The sequence below is a fragment of the Lampris incognitus genome, chromosome 3 (genome assembly GCF_029633865.1).
Source record: "Lampris incognitus isolate fLamInc1 chromosome 3, fLamInc1.hap2, whole genome shotgun sequence".
Taxonomy (NCBI): domain Eukaryota; kingdom Metazoa; phylum Chordata; class Actinopteri; order Lampriformes; family Lampridae; genus Lampris; species Lampris incognitus.
The window spans coordinates 3512215-3521543 of record NC_079213.1 but is presented as its reverse complement, the minus strand read 5'-3'; positions in this window follow the sequence as shown (position 1 = coordinate 3521543).

The window sequence follows — 9329 nt, the reverse complement described above, 5'->3', positions numbered from 1 at the left end:
GCTCCTAACTTTAGTGGTTATCTTTTATCATTCTCAAGAGTCGTGACGCTAATCTTTTGGCAGCATTTGAATTTTCCCGTTTTCCCCTTTAGGTGGCAGGTGTCTCGTTTTTAAACAGATCTCCCACTTGTCGAGCCGCTAACAGTTAAAAAGTGCCTCTTGGTTATATTAAATATTGGTATGAGACCTTGCAGCAGCATTGGTAATGCAGACGCAGTCTCTTGTGGTGGAGGTCTGCCACTACCGCATTAAACACTGGAGCCTCAAGCTCCCCCATTCCAGATTCCTTGTTTTATAGCCCACCTTTATATTTATATTGTAGCTAATATATGTTGATTACAGGGAGTGTGATGGAAGATTACATGTAATTGTTACTTTTCAGCACTAAATCCTCACTAAGGAATGTACGTTAAGCTTTTAAATGATTGTCTTCAGCCCCTTTTTGATACTGGAATATCAAAGACCACAGGATTACCCCATCTCCAGGTCTGAGGCCATGGTTCTCTACCAGAAAATGGTGGATTGCTCCCTCCGGGTTGGGGATGAGTTGTTGCCTCAAGTGAAGGAGTTCAAGTATCTCAGGGTCTTGTTCACGAGGGAGGGTAGGATGGAGCGGGAGATTGACAGGTGGATTGGTGCAGCATCAGCAGTAATGTGGATGTTGTACCGGACCGCTGTGGTTAAGAGGGAGCTGAGCCAGAAGGCAAAGCTCTCAATTTACCAGTCAGCCTTTGTTCCAACCCTCACCTATGGTCATGAGCTTTGGGTTGTGACCGAAAGGGTGAGATCACGGCTGCAAGCGGCTGAAATGACTTTCCTCCGTAGGGTGTCTGGGCTCAGCCTTAGAGATAGGGTGAGGAGCGCGGACATCCGGAGGGAGCTCGGAGTAGAGCCGCTGCTCCTTCGCATTGAAAGGAGCCAGTTGAGGTGGTTTCGGGCATCTGATTAGGATGCCTCCTGGGCACCTTCCTTTGGAGGCACGCCAACTGGGAGGAGACCCCAGGATAAACCCAGAACTCACTGGAGGGACTACATGTCCAGTCTGGCCTGGGAACGCCTTGGGATCCCCCAGGAGGAGCTGGAGGCGTTAGTGGGGAGAGGGAGGTCTGGAGTGCCCTACTTAGCTTGCTGCCACCGCAACCCGACCCCGGAGAAGCGGCTGATGATGAGATGAATGAATGAATGAATGAACAGGATTACCCTGGACCTTCTCCCTGTGATAATCTGACATATTGCTGTAAGGAGATCCGTCACTGGAGCTTTAAGTTTAGACAACCACTAACCAGCGCTGTAGGAGCGCGCAACCACAGGAAGTGTTTTTTCCACCAGCGGGAAATGCCGATGATGGAAATATGGGTGCTGTGTTTCTAGAACCTTGCACAGGTTGTAGGTTTTTTTTTTTCTACCATGGTGCATTATGGTTAATCAAACCCTTGACCTCTGAACCAGATTAATAGAGGATGAGGTCACATTTGAGGATGCTCTGAGATACTTGAATCATTTTTTTATTTTATTTTTTTTTATCCAGAGACGAAGTCTGGAAGGACATCGGTGTACTGTAAAACTATTTTCAAATTATATTTATCAAGGGAATTTTGACTTGAGTATGTACATAGGGCTTCACTAGCACACAGTCACACCTGGGAGTGTACATCCAGTGTAACCAGTTTACTACTGCTGGAAACAGAGCAGCTTCCTATGGACTAGTCGGGGTTGAGTGCCTTGCTCGGAGACGAACAGGTCGCTTTGTACGCCGGCCGTTTCCTAGATTTTCCAGGGAAATGAACCAGCAGCCCTGTGGTCAGGAGCCCGTATCGCTAACCTCAAGGCCAACAGCCTCCATGTCTGTTATTGGGTAGTAAAATCACTGTGGGCAAGATTCTGTCATTATTTAGGATATTCTGGCGCTGTTACACCAAAGGGTGCAGAGGTCATCCACGATGGGCGTGTCGGTATCAGCGTACAGCCGTATGTCGCTCATTTTTGCATCTTATATTCATTGAGCATCATGTCTTTATGCAGAACGTGTAATGCTGCTTGTTGTTATTTTCCTTTTGCACTGCTCATTTCATTAAAGACCAATTCAGTGTTTAGTGTTCTTCGCTGTAGCGAGGTGCAGAGCTTCACTTCCATTGTCGCTTCTGCACCTCCAAACAAACTGGTACTCTTCTCAACGGCTTTTTACAAATTCTGTAATAATAAAAAGTTCAAAAGGGTGACCTGCATTTTAAGGCTTCTGGTTATTTTACTCCGTTAAGAGCATTTTCATCCATTTTCCAATGCAGTCACTTCTTTTCATCCACTTGGAATGAAATGAGTTTCCTCTGTAGGGTGTCTGGGCTCAGCCTTACAGATAGGGTGAGGAGCTCAGACATCCGGAAGGAGCTCGGAGTAGAGCCGCTGCTCCTTCGCGTCCAAAGGAGCCAGTTGAGGTGGTTCGGGCATCTGATTAGGATGCCTCCTGGGCACCTTCCTTTGGAGGTTTACCGGGCACGGCCAGCTGGGAGGAGACCCCGGGGTAGACCCAGAACTTGCTGGAGGGACTACATGTCCAGTCCGGCCTGGGAACACCTTGGGATCCCCAGGAGGAGTTGGAGGGCGTTGCTGGGGAGAGGGACGTCTGGAGTGCCCTACTTAGCTTGCTGCCACCGCGACCCGACCCCGGAGAAGCAGCTGATGATGAATGAATGAATGAATAACTTGTTTTCGGGAAAGAACGGGGAGGATGCAGGGAAGCCAGCTGGTTCAGAACAGAAAAACTCACTGCTGCTACAGACGAGGGAGAGATATTAGGAGAAAACGATGGATTCACCTCCACAGGGGGCGCTGTTCATTACTATGATCAGGCCTGATGTGGTCAGAAACACAAGATTCCTTTATTCAGAAGGATGTTCAACTTTCAGACCCGTCCTCAACAACCTCACACCTGCTTAGCTCCTCATAAAGGTCCACATGGCCTTAATCATTTGAGGCCAGCAGATCAGGATCACAAACACTTTGTCGTTTCATTTCACACACTCGCGCACATGAAATGTAGCAGAACTTGGTTGCCCCAGCCCACAGCAGCACAACACTCATCCAAAAACTACAAGAACACACATAGCCACACTAACACTCATATCCACACTAACACACATAGCCACACTAACACACATACCCACACTAACACACATACCCACACTACCACACATACCTACACTAACACACATATCCACACTAACACACATATCCAAACTAACACACATACCCACACTACCACACATATCCACACTAACACACATATCCACACTAACACCCATACCCACACTAACACACATATCCAAACTAACACACATACCCACACTAACACCCATACCCACACTAACACATATACAAACTAACACACATACCCACACTAACACACATATCCAAACTAACACACATACCCACACTAACACACATCCAAACTAACACACACATCTAAACTAACACACATACCCAAACTAACACACATACCCAACCTAACACACATACCCACACTAACACACATACCCACACTAACACACATATCTAAACTAAAAAAAAAAATCACTGTCCAGTACAACGAACGCCAGCCAGGATGACTGTCAGAACTGCCGGTCTGCATGGGCTAGCAGTTAGCTTAGCCTGCCCCGCTTCCACACCCTGTCAGACCGCCCTCTGTGCTTCCTCTTCAGGCACAGCTCCAGGCAGGGCCGTGGTCCCTGGACCCACAGGACGCAGCAGACCAGGCTCCCCCAGCTGATCCAGCACCAGCTCTCCCAGCTGATCCAGCACCAGCTCCCCCAGCTGATCCAGCACCAGCTGATCCAGCACCAGCGCTCCCAGCCGATCCAGCGCCAGCTCTCCCAGCCGATCCAGCGCCAGCTCTCCCAGCTGATCCAGCACCAGCTGATCCAGCACCAGCTCTCCCAGCCGATCCAGCGCCAGCTCTCCCAGCTGATCCAGCGCCAGCTCTCCCAGCTGATCCAGCACCAGCTCTCCCAGCTGATCCAGCGCCAGCTCTCCCAGCCACCAAACAAAGACAAAACAAACTTAGATGCAGACGTGGACAAAGACGCTGCATGGACGGTACTGGGTGAGGCCGCCGCAAACATAAGTTCGCGCCGCCATCTTCCCACACCAGAAGATGTGGGAAATGACCATGGTGATGACAGATCATGGTCAGTATATTTTTGTGTGTTTAATTAGTAATAATAATAATCATAATACTTTTATTTAATGGTGCCTTCCATGACCCTCGGTGTTCCCTCCTCGGGCACAGCTCCAGGCAGGGCCGTAGTCCCTGGGCCCACAGGGCGCAGCAGACCAGGCTCTCCCAGCCGATCCAGTACCAGCTCTCCCAGCTGATCCAGCACCAACTCCCTCCTCGGGCACAGCTCCAGGCAGGGCCATGGTCCCTGGGCCCACAGGGCACAGCAGACCAGGCTCTCCCAGTCGATCCAGCACCAGCTGTCTTCACCCATATAGTACTCGAAATGTAAGACTCAAGCTGACGGAACGCGGGTATTGATCACCAGCGTGTTAACACAGATTTCAGTGCAACGTCAGACGGAAGAGGTGAACTCTCGCCACAAAATCAACATGAAGCCCGAGTCTGACATCACAGGTTCTTCAAAAACTGATCAGGCTTTTCATGCATCTTGTGCCAACTCTGTGTTTAACGGGGTACAGGACGAAGGACCACACACTGTACACACACAGGCCTGCCGTCTGTCAGGCCATAAAGCTTTATCGAGGTGTTTTATGTCTGCGCTACTAAACCTGAGGAGCCGTTCTGCCAATAGGTCCGTGTTGGGACCTCCCAGGCATGTATGACGGCAGCGCCAGCAGACCGACTAACTGACGTTATATAGGCTGGACATTAAGCCGTGTCTCCTGCGGCCTAAAACCGCCAAAAAAAAAAAATAGACAATTTTGTGTGCAAAACATACCACCCCCACCCCCACCCACCCCCCACACACACACAGTATGACTGAAGAGGTCCAAACTGGTGTGATTACAGACATGCTAACGGGCTCCGCTGGCCCTCCAGACTGCACAGACGCACTCGCGTTACCTCCTCGGCGACCTTTACGTTACTTACTCCCGCTCCCCGGACGAACTCGGAATCCGACGCTCTCGGTTAAATGAGCACTCCGCAGACTGCTTCATCGCCCCTGAATGCCGGTGCTGAGTGAGTTCCCTGTGGGACCGCAATCTGGGAGGAGGTAACTCACAGGGAGCCCCTCGGCAGGGCGGGGGATTCCTAACAACGGTGGCGTGAACTCTTAAAGCGCCCGTCACTTCTTACGGCGAGACCACGTCCAGGTATACCTTCCATTAGCCTTCCATTCCGCTTGGATGCCCTGCTGAGTGACGAGGGGGGCGGACGTCCGTCCAGACTGTGCTGAGGCTGACCTACAGGCCCTCACACGAACCGCATCACAGCGGCTTCAGCAAACCAGCCAAATACTGATGACGTCGACTGAGGATTGAGAATGTGAAGTTTCCTGCAACTGCAGGTCAGCAGCGCCTGTCCAGCAGTCACTGGGCTGCACTCAAATGCCTCTTAAAATGTGGAGTACTCCCTTTACAGTACAAGTACCTCCTATCTAGCTGTGCAGTCAGGAACACGATGATAGGGGTCACACAGAGCTGAACACGATGTCTGCTGGTACTGTGTAGTACTCGTGGTATTTACAGCTGTACTTCTGGGGTTTTTCGCATGTCTGCAGATAAACTTCCATTCCATTATCCAAGCCGCTTATCCCAATCAGGGTCACGGGATGCTGGAGCCTATCCCAGCAGTCATTGGGCGACAGGCGGGGAGACACCCTGGACAGGCCGCCAGGCCATCACAGGGCCCACACATGGTCCTTCCCGTGTGCCAATTCCACTTAATAAGAAAACAAATACTATTGCCCTGTGTACATCCAGCCATCCATCCAGGACATCCAGAGTGAGACCCCGGTCGGTCTGCTGCTGGTGAGCTGGAGAGCTCAGCCTGGAAAAGGGCTGGCTGCACATATGCAGATAAACCGCCAGATGTAAATACTGTGACTCAGATACTTCATTACTCCTACACAGAGTATGGTAGGTATGCAAGTCTGCCCATACCGTAAGTACTGTAGCTGCCACACTCCGTAGTGGCGCAAAGAAATATGTGGAAAACACACACGTTTATCGTCACGTGAACTGACCTTGAGCCTGAAATCAGCTTTCATTTGCTTCAGGCCGCATTTACTCGCCCCCTGGATCGGCGCCCACTCCACCTCGGCTGTAACCAAGAGCAATCCACTGACACTTCCTCCTCCTTCAGAAAACTGGACACAATGCAGATTTTTAAGCGGGTAGACTGTTTGTACAAAATCCCTCCCACCCATTACAGGTGATATTACATCACATGTGACATCACATGTGACATCACACTACATGAGCCACGTGTGCTGTGCTGATGACGTCATTTGCGGCTGGTGTTCAGCAGTCTGTTCATTTCCCTGTATGTTGCTCAGTTTTAACAAACACTACAAACTTCAGGGCATCCATGAAATACGACAGACAGACAAGCAGGCAGACAGACAGACAGACAGACAGACAGACAGACAGGCAGACAGGCAGATAGACTGGCAGTCAGATTGACAGACAGGCTGACAGACAGATGGCCGCAATGTCACCGTATGACCACCAGGGGTCGTAGTAGTTACAGCACACCTCCATCCACTCTGCTCAGGAGCCTTTTAGCAACACAACCAATACATCCCTGTGACCTCTGAACCTGAGGAGAGGTCTTCCATACAGACCAATGAGGTAGCACGTGTTCATGTATTGTTGTCCCCTGTTCTGTGTGTGTATATATATATATGTGTGTGTATATAGTGTGTATATAGTGTGTATATAATATATATAGATATAGTGTGTGTGTGTATATAGATATATATAATGTGTGTGTATGTGTATATATACATGTGTATATATACACATATATATAGTGTGTATATAATATATATATATATATATAACTTTGTTAAAAGAAATACTCAACGGAAGGGGAAGTGCTCAGCAAATAAGGAGCAAATATATACATATAGGATATAAATGAGGTAGTACGTGTTAATGTGTTGTTGTGCCCTGTTGTCTATGTTTAGTGTGTGGTATGTGTACACGTATTCATTGCGTGTGAGTCTGTACAAATCTCCTCTTGCAGCACAAATGAAGTATCTACCCATCTATGAAGTGTGCAGACGAAGATGAGAACTCAGCATTTGTCAGTTCTCCAGAGCAGAAAACAAGGTGGGATGTGGTTTGGCTGCCATCCTGCATCAGCATGTGTAACGAAACGGCTCGGCTTTAAACCAGCCAGTCTGTATAGACCAGCCAGCCTGTATAGACCAGCCAGAGCCTTTATAGACCCGCCAGCCTGTATAGACCAGCCAGAGCCTGTATAGACCAGCCAGCCTGTATAGACCAGCCAGAGCCTGTATAGACCAGCCAGCCTATATAGACCAGCCAGCCTGTATAGACCAGCCAGCCTGTATAGACCAGCCAGAGCCTGTATAGACCAGCCAGCCTGTATAGACCAGCCAGAGCCTGTATAGACCAACCAGCCAGCCTGTATAGACCAGCCAGCCTGTATAGACCAGCCAGAGCCTGTATAGACCAGCCAGAGCCTGTATAGACCAGCCAGAGCCTGTATAGACCAGCCAGGCAGCCTGTATAGACCAGCCAGCCTGTATAGACCAGCCAGAGCCTGTATAGACCAACCAGCCAGCCTGTATAGACCAGCCAGCCTGTATAGACCAGCCAGAGCCTGTATAGACCAGCCAGCCTGTATAGACCAGCCAGCCAGCCTGTATAGACCAGCCAGCCTGTATAGACCAGCCAGAGCCTGTATAGACCAGCCAGAGCCTGTATAGACCAGCCAGCCAGCCTGTATAGACCAGCCAGCCTGTATAGACCAGCCAGCCAGTCTGTATAGACCCGCCAGCCTGTATAGACAAGCCAGCCGGCCTGTATAGACCAGCCAGTCTGTGTAGACCAGCCAGCCTGTATAGACCAGCTAGAGCCTGTATAGACCAGCCAGCGCCTGTATAGACCAGCCAGTCTGTGTAGACCAGCCAGCCTGTATAGACCCGCGCTGACAGGGTTGGTACTGGATGGAAACCAACATCGCTGCTTCTTAACGTGCTCACAAGTCTGTAATGTGGTGTGACTAGTGTGCAGGACACTCCCTGCAGCCATTCCTCCATCCGTGTGTTCGGTTCCCACCCTGCACACAATGCCGCTCGGCCGCACTGCGGGTTATTGGGCCGTGACTCCCAATTAGGCCGAGAAGCAGCGAGCTGGGGCCTGCTGCTGAGCGACCAGGTGGTGCACGACTCACACAACGCTGAACAAACAGAGCAGGACGAGTCTCACCCGTCAATCACCCAACGCCTCACCTGTCAATCACTGCGGATGAGTCTGCAGAATCATTTACATTTCAGTCAGTTTGGCAGCAGATCTGAAAACCTTTTCACGACTTCGGCGTCCCGCTCCAGGGGTTTTTCTACCGATTTAAAAATCATTTCTAAGTCATTTACGGCTCCAACTTGCTTACAGGCGAGTTTTCGTGACGAGGTTAATACTTTACCGTTAACAGCGCGCATTGATCCGACAGGTTGTCCGCTGCGCCGCACCGGGATTCACGTCTCCGCCACAAAATAGTCCCTTGGAAGAAAAAAAAAAGATGATTTAACAACTGAAATTAAAACGCTCATGACGTCAAGATAACATACATGTTCCCGGTGGAAGTAGGGGGGGGGGTTAAGGTTGGCTTAATCGACTGAATGGTTGAATTCCGGGAAAATAGGAAAGCCGGGTAAATGATTACAATAACACGTGGGACGCTGCAGCACATGCTCCGCATTGGTGTCGTGACGTCACGGGGCGGTTGCCGCGTCGCGGTAAAGCGGCTAAAACAGCGGTATTAAAGTGCACACAAAACAACACAACATGTCCAACGAGGCAATAGTGGAAACTAAACCGGCCATGATCCGAGCCGCTCGTCCCAGTACGGGACGCTGGAGCCTCCCTCCCAGCGGTCACTTGGGCGGGAGGCGGGGAGGCTTTAGTGTAACGCAGGGCGCCATGGGACACATGGAGAACCACGCTGGAAGACAAGAGTCGGCGGGAAGCAGCCCGCTAATTGATCAACGGCTGATTAACAGCACGTTAATGAAAGCGGCAGAACTCCCACGAGACGCACCGCTAAATCACCGACGGCGGGTCACGCGGGGGGTTCCCATGGGGACAGAGAAGACCACGCCCTCTGCGGGACTCATTGACGGCGG